The sequence below is a fragment of the Thalia democratica genome, chromosome 2, assembly GCF_965202585.1.
Source record: "Thalia democratica chromosome 2, ktThaDemo2.hap1.1, whole genome shotgun sequence".
Lineage (NCBI taxonomy): Eukaryota > Metazoa > Chordata > Thaliacea > Salpida > Salpidae > Thalia > Thalia democratica.
The window spans coordinates 71,706,768-71,732,600 of NC_139166.1; the positions used below are offsets into that span (position 1 = coordinate 71,706,768).

Consider the following 25,833-nt stretch of genomic DNA (forward strand, 5'->3'; position numbering starts at 1 on the left):
TATTTGGTTAAGAAACAAAACACTTAAGTGATAAAAATTTTTACTCTTTTGAAATTTAATTACTTTAAACGTTTTTAACTTTCCCTTAACGATTTTTTAAAACTTATTGTAAACAAGTTAAGAATTTCAAAAAGTGTTAATATAAGTCAAAAACATAATTTGAGAATATGAATAACTGATTGAGAAATATGTTTTGAAGTAGCCTTTCGTAAGCATTTGTTTAGTATAGAGTAACTAAAATGATTCTTTCAAAAAAGTTTATAAAAATAAAGTTTGAACTCTAGCAAAGTTGTCATTAATAGCATACAACTAGTATTAATGAATTATTAACAGAAACTTACCTTCTTAAATTGTAAGGTACTTTTAAACAAACAAGAAAAGGTTAATTTTCTATGCTTCCTATAAAATAAAACAGCCTAAAAATATTTCTTTGCATATAAATATAATTTTCTGTTATTGTGTGAGTAAAGAAACATTTCCAAATAACAAATAAAAAATTGGTGATAATAAAATGAAAATAAGTATTTAATTTTATTCGAAATTTTATAAGTATTGCTTTGAGAGGCATTCTTTTTTTTTTTTGTTTTACAATATTTTGTAATTACTTATTTATTTTAAGGACATATTTAAAAATTAATCGAATATTCTTTTATAAATGGCTTTACATCAGGGTCTTCTAAGCTGATTTTCATAATTGCTCTCTAAATAGAAGAAGCTAAGTTGCCTCTCTTTCTTAGAAATTGCCCCATAAGTAGCTAATTACTTGTTTACATTTTGGTCCCTTAATAAATTAAATACTGCCCTTAATAGCCAAAATCGCTACTAAAGGGACAATAATGCCGACTTTTGGAAGCCCTACTTAAAACACTGACGTTGTAATTTTTTCTTCTATTAATTTGAACGAGAGCAAAAATATATTAAACTTTAAGAATATTGACTTTCAATTTTGTTTAATTAAAGCTTGTGTTCATTGTAAGTAAGTACATGGGTGTCTTTCAATACTTCTAAAATCTAAACAAACTACAATTGTTTTTCGTTATTTAATACTTCAAATATACTTTAATTAAAATACTTTTAAATAAAAAATACTTTTCTGCACACTCAGAAGGTAAGTTTTAATTTCGTATCTTAAATTTGTTGTACTGTAGTATTTTTACAAAAATGTTCCCTTTAAATAAAAAGTTACCTAAGTTTAACAAAAAAATTAGCTTACTTCGGGGATTTCCCAAAAAAAAATTCAAATAGCCCCCTTTAAAGAAATTAAAAAAGCTATGACCCCTTTCAACAACATTACTCAAAAAACTACCATTAAAAACACATAGAACTTTTTTTTTGCTCTTCATCAACAACTCCAGAACACCTAATGTGAGTTTCAAATTATGACCTCATGGCCTCCCTGTGGCTTCTAAATGCACATTAATACTTTTCAAAACAAAAAGCATACAAACCGAATTGTTAATTTATTTAAAGTTTTTTTTCTGTAAATATTATAGCGAAACTTTTTTACTTTTAAAAGCTTGACGGTTAAAGCCGTATTTTTCTTTTGGTACAACATCAAGTTTGGCACTTAACTATTTTCAGTTTAAACTTTTTTTAATTCAAATAGTTTTTTTCAAAGAAATTATAAGTAATTATATCATTAAAATTATTAACGGTAATAATGAATTCATTAAAAACTGAGTTCAAACTTAAGAATAAGTTGGTTATACTTCATATACTTATAAAATAAAAGTATTTTATAATACATTTGTTTAACATGCTATTTGTTTTAGCTCATGATCGAAGCATTTATAAAGAAATTAATAAATTTATCCGCGAAATAGTTTAGCTGTAGAACTTTTTTCACTTTTGATTAGTGTTGAAGAAAGTAAGCAATAACTTTTACACAAAAATAGTACATAACTATAAGTTATAATTTCTAAGATATAAAAAATTAATATTTCGAAACAATTATCTAACACGTTTATGCAAAATCTAACAATAAAAGAAAAATTTAAAGGTGTAAACACAATAAACGCATTAGTTATTTCTACAAGTATTAACTACATGATAAGTTTTGATTGCAACAAAAGCTAAAAAAACAACGTTTAAGTTCCAAACTTAAACTGTGCCAACAGATTTTAAAACTAAAATTAAGGTACTGATATGAAAATGTTTGAAGTGATACAAAAACAAAAAATGATTAAAGAGGTCCCGCCGAGACTTGAACTCGGATTACTGGATTCAAAGTCCAGTGTGATAACCATTACACCACGGGACCACTTATTAGTTAAATGCTTATAGCGTTTATATACAAATACTTAATAGCTACTGTTGTGTTTGACACACGTTTATTAGTAATAATGTGGCTTATATTTGGCACTTATGTATTTTAGTATGCAATATTTACTTACTTGTTAGCTACAAGCTGTCTTATTTAAACATTAAAGAGAAATAAACCTTGAAATTTTTAGGTGTTAAAATGTAAAAGTACGTCATAATTTTATCTGCACTTAAATCAGTTTATTTCTTAAAAATGTATAGTTTATTTTTATGATGTTTTAAACAAACTTTTGATAAAATTTTTTTTTTTAATTTGAAATAAGGCTAACGTAATAATAGCTCGAAGTTTTAGTTTTTTATCTTATAATAATCGAAAGTTGATCTGCATTTTATACAGAATAAAGAATGTTGAATATATGTTACTTAAGCTTGAATAAGCTTTTTTTGAAGCTAAACAAATAAAAACTAAGTTTGCATTGAGTATTTTAAACTTGCTATACTTTTTATAAAATTTATTTTTTGTGGTTAAAAATCTCTTTAATATTTTATAAATTAAGAATTTTGTAAACGTTAGTGTTGTGTAGTTAAACTGGTCTATAGCTTTATATATTCTTAAGTATGTAAGTTTACGAAAATTAAGCTCAAATTAGTAATAAGTGTTGACAAAATCCTTTATTTTTATGAATTTTTTTTTTATTTATCTAAATTTATTAAATGAAAAATCAACTAAGGCAGACAATTCCTTTAAGTTTTTATTCCATAAGTTAAAACTAATGTACTTAATTGCATTAAATCCCAACAAGTTTTAAAAAGTTTTACACAAGAACTTTAATGATTAATCAAAATAATTATGTTTTGCTAGCATATAAGAAGAGGTATAACTATGCCCTCACTATAAAAATATTATACGTTATGCACTTCATTATTGTTTATGCAGTTGCATGTTGTAGGTATTATTACGATGTGCTTGTACGATGTTAATCTAATTATAAGTATACTTGCAAAATAATATCTGTATAAAGTCTTAAGTTATATGGTACTTAAATGATAGTTTTAAAAATAAAAAAAGTTCCCAGACCGGGAATCGAACCCGGGCCGCGTGGGTGAGAGCCACGAATCCTAACCACTAGACCACCTGGGAGGACGGTGAGAGGCAAAAATGTAGATATATATACTTGTATGCGTAACAGTCTTATGTTGTGCGTATAAGCATTAGAGTAAGCGCAAGTGTTTTTATTTCTTGATTGTTGCAAAAGCTTTCAACAAAAGTGTTAAGTTTGTATAACATTTGATAGTCAACATTTAAAGTTTGTTGGTTAAATTGTTTTAAACTTTTATAAACTCATAAACTTTCTTTAAATTGTAAGCTCCAACAGACACATCTATATATTTATAACGTTCATTAAACTTAAACTAAACTAAATACTTTGCTATAAATTTTAATGTGACACTAAAATATAAGTTATATAAACAAATTTTTCAGTTATATTTCTATCAAGTATAATATACAAATTGGTTTTACTATACAAATTTGTGTTATTAGATAATTTTCTTTTTATTATTGAAAGAAAGTTTTGAAATAATAAATTTTGTCTAACTAAACCATCACTGCAAAATAGTTTATAAAGAAAAATTTATTTAACAAAATTCACATATGTAGAGTATTTTTTATTGTTTAAAAAATAGTATTAATTCTGTAATAAAATAAAAACCTACAAAGAAATAAAAAAACCTAAAGAGTTTATCATTTTAATAACTAGCTAAAGAATTTTAATTTTTGCTTTACTAGTACATACTGGATTAATAACTATAATCTCTTTTTTTTGAGTGAAACATTGTTTTTAAAAAAAATCATAAAGTATTTGACTATTTAATTCATACTTAACTAATTATTAGTTAAAAATATATCAATTGATAAATACTTAATTGATATTTAAACTACTGTTTAAAATAATTTGTTGTAGTTGATTTTTTTTAACTATGTAACATGTATACATACTATTTTTAAAATACTTTAAAAAATTTTTTAAGCAAATATATAAAATGCTTTTTTTAGTCCTCAAGATCATCTTTACTACAAAAGTTTTATTGTAATTAAAAAAAAACTGTGTTTTATTTATATAAAACGAAAATTCTCTTATATTAATTAAATTACTATCAAAATAAATTTAACAAAATTTAAAGTTTTTTTTGAACACGTGCTCAAAATAAAAGTGTTTTTTAATCGTCTTAAAACAATAAAAAACACTTTTACTAGTAAAACTTTAAATTTTGCTATTTCTTAAAATTCTAAAAGGTTGAAAAAGGTAAATAAATAGAAAAAATTGTGATTTAAGTTTACTTACCTTAGTAGTAGTCTATATATAAATCTTATAACACATTCATACGTATTAAAAAGTTGCGACACACGTAGATGTAGAAATAGAATGAACTTAACAGCTTTTTGTATTGCGATATTCAAACCTATATGTATTTTAAAAATGGACTAAGTAAACTTTTAATAGTCTATTAAGTTATCGGAGCTTTAAAAAACAAAGGCATTTTATTTATCAGTATTTATTAATATTTATGTTTTACACCTTTTATTTAAAATTTACGCTTCAAATCTAACCTTACTAAAATCAATTCAAACTTATCAAAAATGTTATAAAAAACCTTAAGCTCTTATATGTTGCAAGGTTTATACAAACACTTTTATACCGAAAATGTTTAATTAAAAGTTTGAAAATACCTTCATTAAACATAAAGTTTTGGCAAAATGAGTTAGTAGAATTTGTAAATTTACTTATATATTATTATAAAAAAGTTGATATTTGCTTTAAAATAACTAGTAGTATTTTAAATATAAACACGAAGTTTTAGTTAAAGCTTCAACTTATTTAATGCTTGTTAAGTTTAAGTTTACATGTTGCATAATTTATTATAGAATTTAAACATAACAGTAAAAAACATTATGTAAGCATAAAAAAGACTGTCAGTCTATGCTAAAAAGACGCCGTGCTAAAGTGTCGACCCGTGCTAAAGTGTCACTCTAGACTAAAGTGTCACCCTGTGGTTAAGTGTCATTCCGTGCTAAAGTGTCATTTTGTGCTAAAGTGACGCCCGTACTTTCTTGACCCATTTCCTATTTAGTAATTTTATAAGAAAAACGATGGAAATGAAACTGTTATTCTGCAAAATTCATCAAGTAAAATCAGTTGTAGCACAATGTAGCTAGGAAAAAAAGCTTAAATAGTAACACTTAAGATTTGTTACTTTTGTTTATGACTTTTTTTTAGTATACAAGCGTGATTAATAATGTTTTAATTGTTTATGACTGTTTATACAGTAAAACCTGTTAAAAAAAAAAATCCATTGCTAGTTATTAAAATGATAAACTCTTTAGGTTTTTTTATTTCTTTGTAGGTTTTTATTTTATTACAGAATTAATACTATTTTTTATTGTTTAAAAATTATTTATTTTATTACAGAATTAATACTATTTTTTAAACAATAAAAAATACTCTACATATGTGAATTTTGTTAAATAAATTTTTCTTTATAAACTATTTTGCAGTGATGGTTTAGTTAGACAAAATTTATTATTTCAAAACTTTCTTTCAATAATAAAAAGAAAATTATCTAATAACACAAATTTGTATAGTAAAACCAATTTGTATATTATACTTGATAGAAATATAACTGAAAAATTTGTTTATATAACTTATATTTTAGTGTCACATTAAAATTTATAGCAAAGTATTTAGTTTAGTTTAAGTTTAATGAACGTTATAAATATATAGATGTGTCTGTTGGAGCTTACAATTTAAAGAAAGTTTATGAGTTTATAAAAGTTTAAAACAATTTAACCTACAAACTTTAAATGTTGACTATCAAATGTTATACAAACTTAACACTTTTGTTGAAAGCTTTTGCAACAATCAAGAAATAAAAACACTTGCGCTTACTCTAATGCTTATACGCACAACATAAGACTGTTACGCATACAAGTATATATATCTACATTTTTGCCTCTCACCGTCCTCCCAGGTGGTCTAGTGGTTAGGATTCGTGGCTCTCACCCACGCGGCCCGGGTTCGATTCCCGGTCTGGGAACTTTTTTTATTTTTAAAACTATCATTTAAGTACCATATAACTTAAGACTTTATACAGATATTATTTTGCAAGTATACTTATAATTAGATTAACATCGTACAAGCACATCGTAATAATACCTACAACATGCAATTGTATAAACAATAATGAAGTGCATAACGTATAATATTTTTATAGTGAGGGCATAGTTATACCTCTTCTTATATGCTAGCAAAACATAATTATTTTGATTAATCATTAAAGTTCTTGTGTAAAACTTTTTAAAACTTGTTGGGATTTAATGCAATTAAGTACATTAGTTTTAACTTATGGAATAAAAACTTAAAGGAATTGTCTGCCTTAGTTGATTTTTCATTTAATAAATTTAGATAAATTAAAAAAAAGAATCATAAAAATAAAGGATTTTGTCAATACTTATTACTAATTTGAGCTTAATATTCGTTAACCTCATATTTAAGAATATATAAAGCTATAAACCAGTTTAACTACACAACACTAACGTTTATAAAGTTCTTAATTTATAAAATATTAAAGAGATTTCTAACTACAAAAAAAAGCATTTTATAAAAAGTAAAGCAAGTTTAAAATACTCAATGCAAACTTAGTTTTTATTTTATTTGTTTAGCTTCAAAAGAAGCTTATTTAAGCTTAAGTAACATGTATTCAACATTCTTTATTCTGTATAAAATGCAGATCAACTTTCGACTATTATAAGATAAAAAACTAAAACTTCGAGCTATTATTACAGTTAGCCTTATTTCAAATTTTAAAAAATATTTTTTTATCAAAAGTTTGTTTAAAACGTCATAAAAAAAACTATACATTTTTAAGAAATTAAATGATTTAAGTGCCGGTAGGACTTTTTATGGGTAGTTTTAAATATTGGGTACTTTTAATTGCAGCAATTTTGTAATAAAAAGTACCCAATATTTTGATGATGTCATTAACTTTACTTTGGGTACTTTTGAAGCTTAAACTTTCTTAATAAAACAAAACTGCTGTCCAGGCCTATGACAAATTCACTTTGTTTATTTTTCTAAATATGAAAATAACTATATCTGAAATAAAACAATAGAAGGTAACTAAATATTTCCCTATCTTAACAAAACTATATAAAAATAATTTTAAACCATGATATTTTTTGTGTAATTTACAATTTTAAATTTAAGCACAAATTAAGCTATTGACTTATTAAATTTTTCTTTTATAGTTTATTGATGAATTTCAGTCATAGAAAAATTTGAACTAGTTGTACATAAGTTATGTACTTCTATAAAAGCTACCTTTTTTAGTTTGAAATAAAGCTAACAGGGTGGCCATCAAACCTAGATGCTTATGGAAATCTTGGAATGTTGTATAAAATCCTAGAATGACTTGAAATTCTGATCACTTTTTTTTTTTAGAAAAGTAATTAAGACTTGCATTTAAAAAAATATATTAAATTTAGAAAAATTTAATAAAATTTCAAAAAAACTTTAGGAGTCACCTTGGGTACAGGAAGGGTGTAGATCACTTTTATTACAAGTTGATGTCACTTTATAAATTTTAATCTAAACTACAAGTAGCTTTATACAAATTTTTTATACCAAAACAAACTTTTGATATGTAACATTAAAATAGGAGAGTACAGTAGGTTTTAAGTGTCATCTTTTTTACTTTTTTCTTTTTATTAATAAATATTGAAAGGAATACTTCCTTAAAATTTGAGCAGGGTTACCAACACACCTGGAATCCAGGAACTTGACAGTTTAAACAAAAACTGGAAAAACTTTGAACTTGTAAAATAAAAAAAATTGAAAAAATTTGGTAGTAAAAACAAAAATCACCTAAAAATCTGTAATTTTTAAACTACTTCTACATGTAAAATAATTAAATTTTGATAAAATATAATAACTTAAAGCCATCAATAAACTATAAAAGAAAAAATTATTAAGTCAAGAGCTTAACTTGTGCTTATATTTAAAATTGTAAATTACACAAAAAATATCAAGGTTTAAAATTATTTTTCTATAGTTTTGTTAAGAAAGGGAAATATTTAGTTACCTTCTATTGTTTTATTTCAGATATAGTTATTTTCATATTTAGAAAAATAGACAAAGTGAATTTGTCATAGACCTGGACAGCAGTTTTGTTTTATTAAGAAAGTTTAAGCTTCAAAAGTACCCAAAGTAAAGTTAATGACATCATCAAAATATTGGGTACTTTTTATTGCAAAATTGCTGCAATTAAAAGTACCCAATATTTGAAACTACCCATAAAAAGTCCTACCCTTTAAGATAAAATTATGACGTAATTTTACATTTTTATACCTAAAAATTTCAAGGTTTATTTCTCTTTAATGTTTAAATAAGACAGCATGAAGCTAACAAGCAAGTAAGTATTGCATACTAAAATACATAAGTGCCAAATACAACCCACAGTATTACCAATAAACGTGTATCAAATACAACAGTAGCTATTAAGTATTTGTACATAAACGTTATAAGCATTTAACTAATAAGTGGTCCCGTGGTGTAATGGTTATCACACTGGACTTTGAATCCAGTAATCCGAGTTCAAGTCTCGGCGGGACCTCTTTAATCATTTTTTGTTTTTGTATCACTTCTAACATTTTCATATCAGTACCTTAATTTTAGTCTTTAAATATGTTGGCACAGTTTGAGTTTGGAACTTAAAGTTTTTTTTAGCTTTTGTTGCAATCAAAACTTATTATGTAGTATTGTGTTGAAATAACTAATGCTTTTATTGTGTTTACACCTTTAATTTTTTCTTTTATTGTTTGATTTTGCATAAACATGTTAGATAATTGTTTCGAAATAATATTAATTTTATCTCAGAAGTTATAACTTAAAGTTATGTACTATTTTTGTGTAAAAGTTATTGCTTACTTTGTTCAATACTAATCAAAAATGAAAAAAGTTCTACAGCTAAAAAATTTCGCGGATAAATTTATAAATTTCTTTATAAATGCTTCGATCATGGACTTAAATAAATAGCATGTTGTAATACAGATTAAATTTCAAGTTAAACAAATTTATTATAAAATACCTTAATTTTATAAGTGTATGAGGCATAATCAACTTATTCTTAAGTTTGAACTCGGTTTTTAATGAGTTCATTTTTACCGTAAATAACTTTTAATAAGCTAATTACTTATAACTTCGTTAAAAAAATATTTGAATTAAAAAAAGTTTAAACTGAAAATAGTGAAGGTCCGAACTTGATGTTGTACCAAAAGAAAAATACGACTTTAATCGTCATGCTTTTAAAAGTAAAAAAGTTTTTCTATAATATTTACAGAAAAAAACTTAAGAAAAAGTTAACAAGTCAATTTGTATGTTTTTTGTTTTAAAAATTATTAATGTGCGCTTAAGGAGCCACAGGGGGACTTGAGGTCATATTTTGAAACTTAAACTAGATATTTTGGAGTTGTTGAGGTAGAGCAAAAAAAAGGTCTTAGGTGTTTTTGATGGTAGATTTTTGAGTAATGTTATTGAAAGGAGTCATAGCGTTTTTAATTTATTTAAAGGGGGCTATTTGAAAATTTTTTTGGGAAATCCCCGAAGTAAGCTATAGTTTTTGTTAAACTTAGGTAACTTTTTATTTAAAGTGAACATTTTTGTAAAAGAACTACAGTTCAATAAATTTAAGATATAAAATTAAAGTTTCATTAAAATAAGTTACCTTTTGAGTGTGCAGAAAAAAAACTTTTTTAAGTTAAAGTGCATCTGAAGTATTGTAAACAAAACTGATTTTTACTACGAAAAACAATTGAAGATTTTATATATCTTAGAAAAATTGAAAGACTTCTATGTTCTTACTTATAATGAACACAAGCTTTAACTAAACAAAATTGAAAATTAATATTCTTTATTTTGCTCTCGTTCAAACTAATAGAAGAAAAAATTACAACGTCAGTGTTTTAAGTAGGGCTTCCAAAAGTCGGCATTATTGTCCCTTTAGTAGCGATTTTGGCTACTAAGGGCAGTACTTAATTTAATAAGGGACCAAAATATAAACAGGTAATTAGCTAACTATGGGGCGATGTCTAATAAAGAGGGGCAAGTAAATTTCTTCTATTAAGAGAGCAATTTTGAAAATCGGCTTTGAAGACCCTGATGTAACGCCATTTATAAAAGAATATGCGATTAATTTTTAAATATGTCCTTAAAATAAATAAGTAATTACAAAAGATTTTAATACAAAAAAAAATTCTCAATGCAATAATTATAAAGTTTCGAATAAAATAAAATCCCTTTTTTTATTTTATTATCACCAATTTTTTTTTTTGTTATTCGGAAATGTTTCTTTACTCACACAATAACAGGAAGTTACTAATGCAGAGTTTTACAGAGAAATATTTTGTGCTGCTTTATTTTATAGAAAGCTTAGAAAGTTCAATTTTTCTTCTTTATTTACAAGTACCTCACAATTTAAGAAGTAAGTTTCTGTTAAAAGTCCATTAATAATAGTTGTATGCTATTAATGACAACTTTGCTAGAGCTCTAACTTTAGTTTTATAAACTTTTTTGAAAGAATCATTGTAGTAAATCTATGCTAAACAAATACTTACGAAAGGCTACTTAAATATATTTCTTAATCAATTATTCATGTTCTCAAACTATGTTTTTGACGTATATTAACACTTTTTGAAATTCTTAACTTGTTTACAATAAATTAAAAAAAAATCGTTAACAGAAAGTTAAAAACGTTTAAAGTAATTTAATTGAAAAAGAGTAAAAATCTTTATCACATAAGTGTTTTGTTTGTTAACCAAATAAATTCGTTCTTTATCAACAAAGATTGGTTTAGGCAAGTAAAAAAGATCAAATAAAAAGAACCAATTTATATCATTTTTAATTACGACTCAAACAAACTTTAATTAGTGTAGTAAAATATAATGTGGGAGTAAAGTTTAAATAGTGTGTACAAAGTAAAGTTAAAATTAAATATTTATCTAATCATTCATCCAGTTTAATAAAGTATACAAAATAGTTTTACTTCGTTTTTAATTTTGTTTATTTTTGATATTAGTTTTAAGTTGCCAAGATGTTCAGTCATCAAGGTTAAGGTTTCAAAGTATATTAAAAAAATTAGAAAAATGTTAATAAACTCAGTTTTTCAGGCCTACCTTTATTTTATATACCTATATAGTTAGTAAAAAAAATTAACTGATACATTTTGTATGCAAATTACATACTTTAGTATTGCACAAAATTTTGTTTTCGACTATGTATAGTTACTTTACTGTCACTTTAATAAGTTATAACATTATTTCACAAACTGTTTGCCTCTATAAAAAAGTAATTGCATAAAAAATTATTGAGTGAAGGTGCTTCATTTAGTTATTTTTTTTTGAATTTAGATTATAATTGTAGAATAATACTATGTTAGTAACAGCAGCCTAAAAATAAAGCTTAATATAAGGTTTAGATCATTATGCAGCAAAATTTCTCTCATTATTACATAACAACAAAGCTCTATCACATTATGACGTCATAACAAAACCCACAAACAGTAGCTTTCTCACCTTATTTAAATTCAAGCGCTGAATGCTTCTCATTCAAGATCATACTTTTAGGGGTCATTTCTAAAGTTTGTGTCTCACGAACGTTATTTAACAATGACGGTCAACCTCTCACGATGATGAATTGTGGAGGGGTTCTCTGAGCAGGAAAATGACTTCAGCTTGCTGGACGTCGTAATGACTGTTCCGCCGTTGTCAAGGCAACAGCGGAGGGGAATCTTTCTTTCTGAGTGATGAATCAACAAGCCTTGAGGGGCTTTTCTAAAACAAATGTTCATTAATCTATTTTGAATGTATGCGTTCTTTTTGTATCGAAAATTTAAACTAACTAATTTTTAGGTAATAAAACAAGTCTTTTAAAGATAACTGAAATAAAAACAAATATATTTATTTATCAACTATTTGTTATAAGTTTAATAACTTTTTTAGAAACAATACTTAAGTAAGATTCTCTTATTCAATTAGCTGAAATACAAATTTTTTATTTATGTAACAACTGAGTAACGACTTGAAAGCTGACAAATTAAGCAAAAAAAGGATACAGTATACAACAACATTTGTTTTGTTGAAACCTTTACAACCATTGATTTCTTTTGTAAATTCCTTTCTAATTCATAAAGCAAAAAAATAAAAACTCATTAAATTTATGTCATATCTAATTTTTGTTGTTTACAGGTTTAAAGAGAAATTCAAATGTAATACAGTTATTTTAATACAATATCTCTAATAAGTAAATTTGGTATGTACTAATGAACATATTACTAAAGTAGTTTCAAAAGAAAGGTTTCAAAGCACTATAAACAATAATGGTTGTATAATAAATCCAAAGTTACAGCTACTAAAATAAACAACATCAAGTGATATAGCGACTTAAGACTTGCATTGTTACGTCATAGTTGCTATTATGTATATAATGCGTACAACTTCGATTCTCATCAAGGCCTGGTGGCGCAACGGTAGCGCGTCTGACTCCAGATCAGAAGGTTGCGTGTTCAAATCACGTCCGGGTCAATCTTTTATTATTACACTGTAATAATTTTTAAAAGCTTGTTTAATCGATTCATTATTGATGATTAGTTTTAAACTTTACAGCAATATTTTTTTTTTCTAAGAGCGAACAACAGTTTTTAATGAAATAGATTACGTAACGTGAGTGATGAGTTAAATAAAGTTAGATGCAAAAAAAAAGTTTGAAACTAATCATCAATAATGCAATAAAGCACTCAAGGCTTGTTGATTCATCACTCAGAAAGAGAGATTCCCCTCCGCTGTTGCCTTGACAACGGCGGAACAGTCATTACGACGTCCAGCAAGCTGAAGTCATTTTCCTGCTCAGAGAACCCCTCCACAATTCATCATCGTGAGAGGTTGACCGTCATTGTTAAATAACGTTCGTGAGACACACACTTTAGAAGTGACCCCTAAAAGTATGATCTTGAATGAGAAGCATTCAGCGCTTGAATTTAAATAAGGTGAGAAAGCTACTGTTTGTGGGTTTTGTTATGACGTCATAATGTGATAGAGCTTTGTTGTTATGTAATAATGAGAGAAATTTTTGCTGCATAATGATCTAAACCTTATATTAAGCTTTATTTTTAGGCTGCTGTTACTAACATAATATTATTGTATAATTCTAATTTAATTTCAAAAACAAATTACTTGATAATAACTAAATGAAGCATCTTCACTCAATAATTTTTTATGCAACTACTTTTTTATAGAGGCAAACAGTTTGTGAAATAATACTATAACTTATTAAAGTTACAGTTAAGTAACTTTGAATAGCCTAAAACAAAAACTTTGTGCAACACTAAAATATGTAATGTGCACACAATATGTACCAGTTAATTTTTTTTACTAACTATATAGGTATATACAATAAAGGTAGACCTAAAAAACTGAGTTTATTCAAATCTTTATAAATTTTTTTGTATACTTTGAAACCTTAACCTTGATGACTACATATCTTGGCAGCTTTGCAAAACGGAAGGCAAAAAAGAGGCAAACAGTTTGTGAAAAAATGTTATAACATATTAAAGTGACAGTTAAGTAACTATGAATAGTTAAAAACAAAAAGAAAATTGTGCAACACAAAAGTATGTAGCTTGCATACAAAATGTACCACTTAACTTTTTTCACTAACTATTTAGGTATATACAGAAAGGTAGGCCTAAAAAACTGAGTTTGTTAACATTTTGTAATCTTTTAATATACTTTGAACCTTAACCTTGATGTCTGAACATCATAGCAACTTAAAACTAATATCAAAGTTAACAAGTTTAAAAACGAAGTATGAACCATTTTCTATTTCATATCAAATTGAGTGAATTATTGGATAAGTATTTAAATTTAACTTAACTTTGTACACTTTATTTAAACTTTTACCGCCACATTTTTTTTTCTACTGCACTTATTACAATTTTTTAAGTCTTAATTAAAAATGATATAAATTGGCGTTTTTTGTTTGAACTTTTATTACTCTCCAATACCAATCTTTCTTGATAAAAGAACAAATTTAATTAGTTAACAAACAAAACATTTAAGTGATAAAAATTATGTTTTTAAGTAGCCTTTCGTAAGTATTTGTTTAGTATAGATTAACTACTAGTTCTTTGAAAAAAGTTTATAAAACTAAAGTTTGAATTCTAGCAAAATTATCATTATTAGCATGCAACTAGTTTTAATGAATTATTAACAGAAACTTACCTTCTTAAATTGTAAGGTACTTTTAAACAAACAAGAAAAGTTTAACTTTCTATGCTTCCTATAAAATAAAACAGCCCAAAAATATTACTTTGTATCAGTAACTTGCTGTTATTGTGTGAGTAAAGAAACTTTTCCAAATAAGTACTATTATAGAAAGGTTTTTGAACGTATTTATATACCATTTGCAACTTAATGTCAACAGATTATTCATTTTGTTTTTTATATTTTATTACACAAAGCTTTTCAAAACCATACAAGTTTCATTCTCAAGTGATAAATTTTAAATGAATTTTGAAAAAACTTTGGTTTAGTGAACAACTCAAAAAATAACTTTAAATTATGATGTATGAACAAATTCAAAAATACAAAAATTACAAAAGTTAGAGAAATATCAATAAAATTATAATTAACATTATAAAATTGTTAACAATCTACTAATAAACATACCCTTAGTTTTTAATTGCTAAATCTCTAATTTTTGTATTTTGAATTTATTCATACGTCATAATTTAAAGTTATTTTTTGAGCTGTTCACTAAACAAAAAATTTTTCAAAATTCATCAAAAATTTATCACTTGAGAATGAAACTTGTATGGTTTTGAAAAGCTTTGTGTAATAAAATATAAAAATACAAAATGAATAATCTATTGATATTAAGTTGCAAATAGTATATAGATATTTCCAATTAACAAATTAAAAATTGGTGATAATAAAACTAAAATAGGGATTTTATTTTATTCGAAATTATATAAGTATTGCTTTGAGAGGTATTCTCTTTTTTGTATTACAGTCTTTTGTAGTTACTTATTTATTTTAAGCACATGTTTAAAAAATTATCGCATATTCTTTTATAAATGCCTTTACATCAGGGTCTTCTAAGCTTATTTTCAAAATTGCTCACTTAATAGAAGAAATTTAGTTGCCCCTCCTTATTAGACATTGCACCATTAGTAGCTAAACACTTGTTTACATTTTGGTCCCTTATTTAATTAAATACTGCCCTAATACTTCTTACTACCCTTAATAGCTAAAACCGTTCCCAAGGTGGCAATAATGCCGACCTTTGGAAGTCCTACTTAAAGTATTAACGTTGTAATTTTTCTTCTATTTATTTGAACGAGAGTAAAAATATATTAAACTTTAAGAATATTGACTTTCAATTTTGTTTAGTTAAAGCTTGTGTTCATTATAAGTAAGTACATGGGTGTCTTTCAATACTTCTAAAATCTAAACAATCTACAATTATTTTTCGTAGTAAAAATCAGTTTTGTTTACAATACTTCAAATATACTTTAATTAGAAGTTTTTTTTTGCACACTCAGAAGGTAACTTATATTTATAAAACTTTAATTTTATATCTTAAATTTATTGTACTGTAGTATTTTTACAAAAATGTTCACTTTAAATAAAAGGTTACTTAAGTTTAACAAAAACTATAGCTTACTTTGGGGATTTCTAAAAAAAATTTCAAATAGCCCCCTTTAAATAAATTAAAAAAGCTATGGCTTTTTTCAATAACATTACTCAAAAATCTACCATCAAAAGCACCTATGACCTTTTTTTTTTGCTCTACCCCAACAACTCCAAAATATATAATGTAAGTTTCAAATTATGACCTCATGGCCCCCTGTGGCTCCTTAAGTGCACATTAATAATTTTCAAAAGTACTTATGAAACATTAGTAAAGCCTTACATTTAATTCTATATGTCTTAGAAAAAATTATTTTTATGAATTAAATATTTGACCACAGTTTTCACACTCAAGCCCGCAACTTTGTTAATCTTTTGACTTATTCCGTAAAAGCAAAGTTTTTTTGAAGGTATACTAAGGCAACGACCTTAAATTTATTGGGTTTATATTTTTATTTTACTTATGTTTCTTACTTAACATGTTATTCTCATCTTGTGTCATGTTCTCGTATTTTATAATTTTTTAATGCTTTTTCCAACCAAACTTTTTACGTGAAATTCACGATAACGATGAGTTATTAAGCTTATCAAAGTTTTCAAACCTTTTATAAAATCTATAAGGTCATTCTAGCAGTAGTTAAATATTTAAGAAGGAAACATGAAACTGCAACTGCGAAAATTATTTTTTTCTTTGTCTTTTTAATATCTTTCAACTCATCAACTTCCGAAAAAGTTTTATTAAAATTTTTTTTATAATTATTTTCAAAACAAAAAACATACAAATCGATTTGTTAATTTTTTCGTAAGTTTTTTTTTTCTGTAAATATTATAGCGAAACTTTTTTACTTTTAAAAGCTTGACGGCTAAAGCCGTATTTTTCTTTTGGTACGACATCAAGTTTGGCATTTTCAGTTTAAACTTTTTTTAATTCAAACATTTTTTTCAAAGATGTTATAAGTAATTAGTTTATTAAAAATTGTTTATGGTAAATATGAACTCATTAAAAACCGAGTTTAAACTTAATAATAAATTGGTTACATCTCGTATACTTATAAAACTAAAGTATTTTATGATAATTTGTTTGAATTGCTATTTATTTTATATTACAACATGCTATTTATTTTAGCCCATGATCGAAGCATTTATAAAGAAATTTATAAATCTATTCGCGAAGTTTTTTAGCTGTAGAACATTTTTCTCTTTTGATTAATGTTGAATAAAGTAAGCAATAACTCTTACACAAAAATAATAATACTAAATAATACATAGCTATAAGTTATAATTCTTGAGAAAAAAAACTACTGTTTCGAAACAATTATCTAACACGTTTATGCAAAACCAAAAAATAAAAGAAAAATTTAAAGGTGTAAATACAATAAACGCATTAGTTATTTCTACAAGTACTAACTACATGATAAGTTTTGATTGCAACAAAAGCTAAAAAAAACCTTTAAGTTCCAAACTTAAACTGTGCCAACAGATTTAAAAACTAAAATTAAGGTACTAATATGAAAATTTTTGAAGTGATATAAAAACAAAGAATGAAATATAAGGTCCCGCCGAGACTTGAACTCGGATTACTGGATTAAAGTCCAGTGTGATAACCATTACACCACGGGACCACTTGTAAGAGGATTGCTTATAGCGAGTATAAACACATACTTAAAGCTATTGTTGTATTGGATACACGTTTATTAGTAATACTGTGGCTTATATTTGGCACTTATGTATTTTAGTAGGCAAAAGTTACATACTTATTAGCTTCAAGCTGTCTTAGTTCAGTTTCAAAGAAAATTAAACTTTTAAATTTTGTACTTATAAGGTGTAAGAATTTAAACTACGTCATAAGATCAATTGCACATAAATCAGTTAATTTTATAAAAGTGTATAGTATTCTTTTTTTTTATGACGTATTAAACAAACTTTGATAATATATGTTACATAATTTAAAACAAGGCTAACTGTCATGATGGCTCTAAGTTTTAGTTTTTTTTCTTATAATATTCAAAAGTAATACTTAGCTGCATTTATATAGAATTAAGAATGTTGATAATATGTTTGTTAAGCTTCTTGTTAAACTATACTAAAAACTGGTAACAAATAAGTTTACATTGAGTATTTTAAACTTGCTACACTTTTTATAGTTAGAAATCTCTTTAATATTTTACAAGTTGAGAATTGTATAAATGTTAGTGTTGTGTAGCTAAACTGGTTTATAGCTTTATACACTCTTAAATATTTAAGTTAACGAATATTAACCTCAAACAACTAATAAGTATTGACAAAATCCTTTTTTTTTTATTAGTTTAATTTTTTTTTAATTTAAAAATTTATTAAATACAAAGTTAATTAAGGCAGACAATTCCTTTAAATTTTTATACCATTAATTAAAACTAATATACTTAAGATCATTAAATCACCACAAAGTTTACAAAGTTTTACACAAAAAATTTCATGGTTAACCAAAATAATTATGTTTTGCTAACATATAAAAAAAGGTACAACTATGCCCTCACTATAGAAACTATCATACGCTATGTATTTCATTATTATTTATACAGTTGCATGTCATAAGTTTTATTGATGTTCTTGTACGATGTTAATCTAATTATAAGTATACTTGGAAAATACAATATGTATAAAATCTTAACTTATATGGTATTTGAATGATGGTTTTAAAAATTAAAAAAAGTTCCCAGACCGGGAATCGAACCCGGGCCGCGTGGGTGAGAGCCACGAATCCTAACCACTAGACCACCTGGGAGGACGACTGTAGCTAAATAGTAGGTATATATATAGTCGTATACGCAGCAGTCTTATGTTGTGCGTGTGAGCATTTCAGCAAGCACAAGTGTTTTTATTTCTTGATTGTTGAAAAATCTATCAACCAAAGTGTTTAAATTTGTATAACATCTGAAAGTCAAAATTTTAAGTTTGTTGATTAAATTGTTTTACACTTTTATAAACTCATAATATTTCTTTAAATTGTGAGCTCCAACAGATACATCTATATACAGTAACCTCTCGGATCTTTACGCACTCGTGACGTTACGCACTCTCGTTTAGTTACGCATTTTAGAATTCTAAAAAATTCAAAAAATAAAAATTTTTAATTCTTTTTAATATTGCACAAAATAGGTTTATTGTATATTTTTAATTTAAAATATGTTTTAAATGCTAATTCACCTCTTTATATCTTTAGACTTTGTAAACTTATGTTCCTTTACTTATTGATAAACATTAAGTTAATATATTTTTAATACAATGTAAAACAAGTTTATTTTTATGTGGGCAAAGGTCAAATTAAAAAAGTTTTAGTAACATAAACAATTTTTATTAAATATTTTTCTTATCTTTCATATATTTTTGTTCAAAAGAAGAAATCTATTACAGCACTAAGTGCAAAAAAATTTTAAAGACTAAAGAAAAAAAATTTAATATAGACACCACACCATTTCTTAAATGTAAACAATTACTTAATTATAAATTGAATTTGCTAAGAAGAATAGAATATAAATGTTAAGTATCAAATAAGTCACATATAAACAAAGATAAAGCAAAAATCTACTTGTTGTTTGAATCAGTAAATTTTTATTACACGTATTAATATTTTACATAAATTTAAAACCTTTTTTTTAATATATGTTTAGTTTTATCTTTTGTTTTCAAGTTTATAAATTAAGTAAACAAATAATTAAAAGTGGGAAAGCTCCCAGTCTGCTTATAACTAAAATCAATATAAAAAACAGCCATTATAGTAAGTATATTTGGTACCTATCGTATCTTTACGATCTCTCACATCTTAACGCACTTTTTCTGTGGACACAACGTGCGTAAATAAGCGAGAGGTTACTGTATTTATAACATTCGTTTTAGTTGAGTTAAACTAAATACTTATTTATAAGTTTTAACTTGAAACTAAAACATAAATTTAAAAACTCACTAAAATATATATTACCTTACATTGCTTAAGCATACTTTCTAATAGTTTGATAATTAGTTATAAAACTATTAGAAAGTATGCTTAAGGAATGTAAGGTAATATACATTTTAGTGAGTTTTTAAGTTTTTGTTCTAAATATTTTTTGCATTCTTAACTTAATGGACATACAATTTACTTAGAAAGTGAGTAAGTAATAAAAAAATTTGTTTTGTTTGACACTTACAAAAAAATTCAAATGTTTATTATTCATATTGCAATACATTCTATTAAGTCTATGAGTATTAATATATTTTATGATTAAACTATTTAAAAAAAGTATTATTTATTAATTTCCAAATATAGACTTGTGTAATACTGTAAAATAAGTTTTAGAACAAGCTTGTTTTCTGATTGTGATCATTTGTTAAAAGTTGTGTTATAAATTTTAAAAAAATGTTGCTCTAGTGTAATTATAACTAACTAGATGATTAGAGTAAGGCTACTAGTTTTACTGAAATTTTTTTTTAAAGCTATTCTTTTAAAACAGTTTTTCATGTATACCACAATTTTGTTTTAGCTTTTCAATAAACACTTTAATTTTGAGCAAGTTTTCAAAAACAGACTTAAAACTTTAATAAATAGTACTTAAAACGATAATTTAATTAAAACAAAAGATTTTTTTGTATTGTATAAATAAAACACACTTTTATTCTTTAAACTAGAATAAACCTTTTGTAGAAAAGATGATCTTGAGGTCTAAAAAAAGTATTTTATATATTTGGTTAAAATATCGTTTAATAAGTGTTTTAAAAATAGTATGTACTCATGTTACACAGCTGAAACTAAATCAACTACAATAAATTACCTTAAACAGTAACTTTAAGATATCAGTAAAGCTATAGCTTCGAATATTTTATGATTTTTATAAAAAACAATGTTTCACTCATAAAAAGAGATTATAGATAATAATATAGTATTAGTAAAGCAACAATTGTAAAGGCTAGTTATTAAAGTTATAAAAGCTTTGAGTTTATTTATTTCTTTGCAGAATTTTATTTTAAAACAGATTTAATAATACTTTTTTTTAATGAAAATTACCTTATATGTATGAATTTTGTTTAAATACTTTCATAAATATTATAAACAATTATTTAGAAATGATTTTTCAGTGATGGTTTAACTAAACAAAATTAATTGTTTTAAAAATTTCTTTCAATAATAATAATTAAATTATCTAATGCTAAAAATTTCCATAGTAAAACCAGTTATTTTACTTGATAGAAATATAATTTAAAATATATTTATACAACTTATGTTTTAATTTCAAGTTAAAACTTATAAATAAGTATTTAGTTTAATTCAACTAAAACGAATGTTATAAATATATAGATGTATCTGTTGGAGCTCACAATTTAAAGAAATATTATGAGTTTATAAAAGTGTAAAACAATTTAATCAACAAACTTAAAATTTTGACTTTCAGATGTTATACAAATTTAAACACTTTGGTTGATAGATTTTTCAACAATCAAGAAATAAAAACACTTGTGCTTGCTGAAATGCTCACACGCACAACATAAGACTGCTGCGTATACGACTATATATATACCTACTATTTAGCTTACAGTCGTCCTCCCAGGTGGTCTAGTGGTTAGGATTCGTGGCTCTCACCCACGCGGCCCGGGTTCGATTCCCGGTCTGGGAACTTTTTTTAATTTTTAAAACCATCATTCAAGTACCATATAAGTTAAGATTTTATACAGATTGTATTTTCCAAGTATACTTATAATTAGATTAACATCGTACAAGAACATCAGTAAAACTTATGACATGCAACTGTATAAATAATAATGAAATACATAGGTATAATAGTTTCTATAGTGAGGGCATAGTTGTACCTTTTTTTATATGTTAGCAAAACATAATTATTTTGGTTAACCATGAAATTTTTTGTGTAAAACTTTGTAAACTTTGTGGTGATTTAATGATCTTAAGTATATAAGTTTTAATTAATGGTATAAAAATTTAAAGGAATTGTCTGCCTTAATTAACTTTGTATTTAATAAATTTTTTAATTAAAAATAAAATTAAAACTAATAAAAAAAAAGGATTTTGTCAATACTTATTAGTTGTTTGAGGTTAATATTCGTTAACTTAAGTATTTAAGAGTGTATAAAGCTATAAACCAGTTTAGCTACACAACACTAACATTTATACAATTCTCAACTTGTAAAATATTAAAGAGATTTCTAACTATAAAAAGTGTAGCAAGTTTAAAATACTCAATGTAAACTTATTTGTTACCAGTTTTTAGTATAGTTTAACAAGAAGCTTAACAAACATATTATCAACATTCTTAATTCTATATAAATGCAGCTAAGTATTACTTTTGAATATTATAAGAAAAAAAACTAAAACTTAGAGCCATCATGACAGTTAGCCTTGTTTTAAATTATGTAACATATATTATCAAAGTTTGTTTAATACGTCATAAAAAAAAAGAATACTATACACTTTTATAAAATTAACTGATTTGTGTGCAACTGATATTATGACGTAGTTTACATTTTTACATCTAAAAAGTACAAAATAAGAAATTCTAATTTCCTTTGAAATTGAACTAAGACAGCTTGAAGCTAATAAGTATGTAGCTTTGCTTATTACAATACATAAGTGCCAAATATAAGCCACAGTATTATTAATAAACGTGTATCAAATACAACAGTAGCTTGAAGTATGTGTTTATAAACGCTATAAGCAATATGCTCTCAAGTGGTCCTGTGGTGTAATGGTTATCACACTGAAATTTGAATCCAGTAATCCGAGTTCAAGTCTCGGCGGGACCTCTTTTTACATTCTTTGTTTTTATATCACTTCAAATTTTTCATATTAGTACCTGAATTTTAGTTTTAAAATCTGTTGGCACAGTTTAAGTTTGGAACTTAAACGTTGTTTTTTTAGCTTTTGTTGCAATCAAAACTTATTATGTAGTTAATACTTGTAGAAATAACTAATGCGTTTATTGTGTTTACACCTTTAAATTTTTCTTTTATTGTTTGATTTTGCATAAACGTGTTGCAGGGGTCGGCAAACTGCGGCCCGCGGGCCAAATGCGGCCCGCGAAGGATAAATCTGCGGCCCGCGAGCACGTTATTTTTATGAATGGAATGCGGCCCGCGAGAGAAAATTTTGCGGCCCGCGACCACGTAAATGTGGCCCGCTGAGCAAAAATATATTTTAAGTTAAAATTGTTTGATCAATTTAGTTTCAAGTTTCTGTATAATACTTTAAAATAATTAAAAGACTTTACTGATTTAGCCTAAAATGTGAAAAAGACAGGCACCCCACCAGGTTTTTTTTTCTCAATTTTATAATAAATTTCTTCTTACAACAGCAAATTATTTTCTAAAAAAAAGAGTGTAAAAATTGCGTTGAATTAGTAAGATAGTTATATAATATCTACTTGTAAAAACTAAATGCAAATGTTTTCCGTTTTGTACAAAAATAAGCACAGTAATTAATTAAAATGATACTTCTTTACAGTTTAGTTTTTTAAAACGTTTTTTGTACCTAAGTTTCTACCACAGATGTTTTGTTACTATATGTTATATTCTAGTGTGCATAAAAACATTAAAAATAACATAATAACAAGAAACAAGGTTAACTTTATTTTGGTTTTGACACCTTTGATTTTTTAGAAGATTTCTTTGCATTTTAAATTAATTCCTATGCACACCAATGAACAAAGACGCTCATATTTTAAACTACTTTATATTTAATACTCAATGAGATAAAAAATAGTTTATGCATGTTTTTCTAAAATTATTGTTTCTACATGTAATATCTAAGTGTGTACAGACACATTTAAAACAATATATATGGCATAAATTAAAAAAGTTTTTGTTAGGTATACTTTTTGATTTATTAAACAATGTTTTTTGACAAAATAAGTTAATTGGTATGCGTTTCATAATAATATAAACAGTTGCTGTTTTTTATAACTACCTATTTAATACAAACTAGATTCAGAAATGGTAATTTATTAAGTTTGTACATTTTTAATCAAAATAGTTCAAATTCGATCAAATTTGAACACACACTCAGACTATGACTATTCAAAGACTTCAAATCTCAGGCAAGTTTAGTCATTTTTCAGTTTTTGGCTTGAATTGCTTTTTGTATGCTAAAATATCAAGCTAGTTTTGGTTACTCGGACTGACTTTTTTTGCTTTAAAGAGTGATAAATTAAATTCATGATGTATGTTATGTTCATTGCACAGTGTTGGTTTAAATTAAAATATGTTTTAAATTTTAAGTCTTGCAGCTGGTATAATTTGAATTATTATTATTTATACTAATTCTATACATATAAGTCTGAACAATTAGTGTTGCCAAAAAATCCCGGAAAAGTCTGGAATTTGACAATTTATACTTAAAAATTCTGTAAAGCCTTGAATTTGAGAATTATTGAAAAAAAAACTGGAATTTTAAACAATTTTTACACGTAAAGTAATAAAATTTTGATTTAACACAAAATCCACCATATAAATATTTTTTATTCAAAAACACATTTAAAGTAGATAACAGTATTTTTAAAACTTTTCTGAGTTATTTAAAACGTTTTTATTTTAACTTTAACTTAATTATATATTAAAAATAGAAGCAAAATGTTGTACTTTTAAAGATATTATATTGGTGCATTGCACTTTTGCTTTTTAAATGTCTTTACCTATTTTTATGCTTTGTGTTGGAACTAAACCCAGAAATTCTTCTAAAATGTCAAAGTTAGTAAAAACCTGTAATTAAAATTCTAAAATAGACAATATCTGTTGTATCAATTTTAACATCTTAACAGGTTGATTTAAGTCCTTATTTGGTTTATGCGGCTTTAAAATCTTTAGACATTTCCTAAACACGACTTCTTGTTGATATTGAAGAAATAAACAAAAACATTTTACTAACCCCAACACAAATTATTCAAACAAGTTTTCAACTCTAAACGGTATCTTTTTTATTAATTAATTTTGCTACATTATAATTTGCCTTAACAGTTTTTTTCTAATCAGTCTGTAGTTAATGAAAATAATCATGTGCGTTGTTGAAACTGACATAAGCGATGTTTTTTTGTTTCTCGCAATAACTCGAAACTAAAGTATTATAGTTCTTGTAGCTCGTCTTATAACTTACATTTACTCTTTTTAAATACAAAATTTTAACGCAGATAAAGAATTGCTATAATGCTCAATAAAGAATAGGTTTTTCAATTTCTTTAATAGCTTAATAATTTGTTATACATTTGTTGAAAATGTTTAAAACTTTAATTATCCATTCAAGCTGAATTAAAATATTTTTTTAGTTATATAATTAATTCACTGTTAATAAACTTCGGTATTTCTTTATTTTGTGAACTTGATTTTAAATAGGGCTGCCAAACAAACAGGCTAGTTTAAAAAAATTATAAAATTCAGACTAGGTTGAAGCTGTTTAAGAATTTTTTTTTAAACTTAGGGGTATATGAAACTTTTATTTCAAACACTTTGAATAAATCTTCGAATTCTCAGAACAGTTTTTATGACTGTTGTGTAGTTTACTAATTGTAATTTTTTTGTCTATTTACATATTGTGCTTTTTTATAAAATGATATATTAGTTATATATTTAAGCTTGATTAACAGAAAGTTTTTAGCTATTTTATCTTTTAGTAATTTTTTAATATAATTCAGACATTTTTGCTTTTAAAGTGGCAACCGTGTAAAAGACTAATTAATTACTTATAAGGTATTTTATTTAAGTATTCTAACATTAAATATGTTAAAAAATTTGATTTAGCTTATTTAGAGTACAAATAGGTATTAGATTTATTTAATTAACGAGTTACTGAACGTTCTGAAGAATACAAACTATTTAAGACG

The 25,833-nt window shown here is 25.1% G+C and overlaps 9 non-coding genes across 9 annotated transcripts; 5 read left to right on the forward strand and 4 right to left on the reverse strand.

The window, feature by feature from the left end:
• Positions 1 to 2,188: 2,188 nt before the first annotated feature.
• On the reverse strand, positions 2,189 to 2,260 carry Trnaq-uug (transfer RNA glutamine (anticodon UUG)). The gene has a single exon. It is a non-coding gene; the product is annotated as a tRNA-Gln (tRNA).
• A 1,071-nt stretch (positions 2,261 to 3,331) lies between these two features.
• Positions 3,332 to 3,403, reverse strand: Trnae-cuc (transfer RNA glutamic acid (anticodon CUC)). The gene has a single exon. It is a non-coding gene; the product is annotated as a tRNA-Glu (tRNA).
• A 2,882-nt stretch (positions 3,404 to 6,285) lies between these two features.
• On the forward strand, positions 6,286 to 6,357 carry Trnae-cuc (transfer RNA glutamic acid (anticodon CUC)). Its single transcript has one exon. It is a non-coding gene; the product is annotated as a tRNA-Glu (tRNA).
• Positions 6,358 to 8,859: 2,502 nt separating this feature from the next.
• Positions 8,860 to 8,931, forward strand: Trnaq-uug (transfer RNA glutamine (anticodon UUG)). Its single transcript has one exon. It is a non-coding gene; the product is annotated as a tRNA-Gln (tRNA).
• Positions 8,932 to 11,922: 2,991 nt separating this feature from the next.
• LOC145830302 (small nucleolar RNA U3) lies at positions 11,923 to 12,119 on the forward strand. Its single transcript, XR_014369639.1, has one exon. It is a non-coding gene; the product is annotated as a small nucleolar RNA U3 (small nucleolar RNA).
• Positions 12,120 to 12,823: 704 nt separating this feature from the next.
• Trnaw-cca (transfer RNA tryptophan (anticodon CCA)) lies at positions 12,824 to 12,895 on the forward strand. Its single transcript has one exon. It is a non-coding gene; the product is annotated as a tRNA-Trp (tRNA).
• A 229-nt stretch (positions 12,896 to 13,124) lies between these two features.
• LOC145830304 (small nucleolar RNA U3) lies at positions 13,125 to 13,321 on the reverse strand. The gene has a single exon (XR_014369642.1). It is a non-coding gene; the product is annotated as a small nucleolar RNA U3 (small nucleolar RNA).
• Positions 13,322 to 18,692: 5,371 nt separating this feature from the next.
• On the reverse strand, positions 18,693 to 18,764 carry Trnae-cuc (transfer RNA glutamic acid (anticodon CUC)). Its single transcript has one exon. It is a non-coding gene; the product is annotated as a tRNA-Glu (tRNA).
• Positions 18,765 to 21,555: 2,791 nt separating this feature from the next.
• On the forward strand, positions 21,556 to 21,627 carry Trnae-cuc (transfer RNA glutamic acid (anticodon CUC)). The gene has a single exon. It is a non-coding gene; the product is annotated as a tRNA-Glu (tRNA).
• Positions 21,628 to 25,833: the final 4,206 nt, after the last annotated feature.